Here is a 1,780-nt window from a genome sequence, read left to right on the forward strand (position 1 = left end):
AGTCGACTGAAAGCTATGCTGTGTGTGCCCAGAGGGAAAGAAACAATGACTGCATTAAATCTACAAACAGAGACATCTCTACACTCAACTACACCCAGGTTGGTGAAAACTACATTGTTTCTTTACAATTTTTAAACAGATTCCATTGATTTTTGACAATTTATTCTTACACTGAAACAGACCATATAATCTTATAGTGGTCTCAAATTGTAATGATTTGCTACAACAATAAGTGAGTTAAACACAATAGCATTAAATAATCTGTGGGAAATCACAAATCAGGTCTCATCTAGAATGACTGAAATCACTTTTAAAGTACTGTGGCCAGTAGCCTCACTAAATACAGTGATTCTGAAGTCTTTTGGTAACAATTTGAAAGCTTTCACCCTTTCCCAATTACATGCTGCTACTTTGAAGTTAGAACCTCAAGTAATAAATACACTGAGAATGATTAACCACATAGTCCTCTGTAGAAGACCATGAATAGGAGGAAAATCCTCAGGTAATAAGCCACCCTAAAATCCAAATATATTTCTCTTCGTTTTTATTGTAACTGAGGGGTCTTGCTGCTCAGCTCTCTATCCAGAATTTGGATGTTACAGGAGAAAAATTATGTGGCTTTATGTTTTTGGAAGATGTTGGGGAAAGAGGCAGAAATGGGAAGAGAAAGAATAAATTCTCTCCTTTGTGAGACTACTGACATACTAGTGAAGTCACAGTTACAGTTAAGAGAAAATATTTCTTATAGCATCAATCAACATTTCTACCATTTCTCTACTTTGAATGTATACCAAAAACAGAAATGATATTCTTAGGTGTCCTCACCTCATNTAGCTTCATTTATAAACAATACTAAACAGCAGAATTTTCCCCAACCTTTAGCATGATCCTAATTGACAAAATAGTTTAACATTTAGAAAAAAAACTATAAAGTACTGTGATGACTAGAGGCACTTTGTAGCCTTAACAAGTATNCATCCAACAATACGAAGAAATCATGAAAGGATCATGAAAGAAGGAACCACGAGAAGCCTGGCACAGAGCTGCTGTTCTAGAATTAATTATACTCANTGAGATATAAGCNCAAATGTTCTTTTATTTTCCATAATAACTCTGCAATTCTGTCTCTGTCCCTGGGTTCATGTGCATCCTATGATACAGAGGGATGATACATACATAACACAGACCTGTACATTGAGTGAGGCTTCAAGCTTTAGTTCTTTAGTGTCTCACTTACTTTCATGCACCACACTGAGTTTATAGACCTTTAACATTCACAATCATGTACAAATGTAATTTCAAAAAAATTGAGATTCATGATATTTGTCCTATAAGAACTAAACCCAGCACTGAAAGAAAGTCCTATTTAAGATTATCCCCTGGATTTAATTTTAAAAAATAATTGGCAGTAAACCATCAGCCAATAAGCATAAAAGACTTTGGTTGGTTGAACTATTACAATGAAGTATTAGTAGTAAGTCAATCTACTTCTCATCTTCAAAATTACTTGCACACAATGATCTTAACTGAAGAAGTAAGAATGTAGGGTTTTTTCATTGTTGTTTCAGACATTCCAACAATGAAATCACAAAATACTTTATCTTAGAGTTTAAAATATCACATGGGTATTCTCTTGTTTTTCAGATGATCATGTCCACAGAACCTGGACTAACCCAAGGGAAAGGATGAGCAATGTCACAGAATTCATCCTCCTGGGCCTGACCCAAGACCCAGATCTGCAGAAATTCTTATTCGTTGTGTGCTTAATAATCTATTTGAT

The sequence above is a fragment of the Mus caroli genome, chromosome 2 (genome assembly GCF_900094665.2).
Source record: "Mus caroli chromosome 2, CAROLI_EIJ_v1.1, whole genome shotgun sequence".
In the NCBI taxonomy this organism is placed as follows: Eukaryota; Metazoa; Chordata; class Mammalia; order Rodentia; family Muridae; genus Mus; species Mus caroli.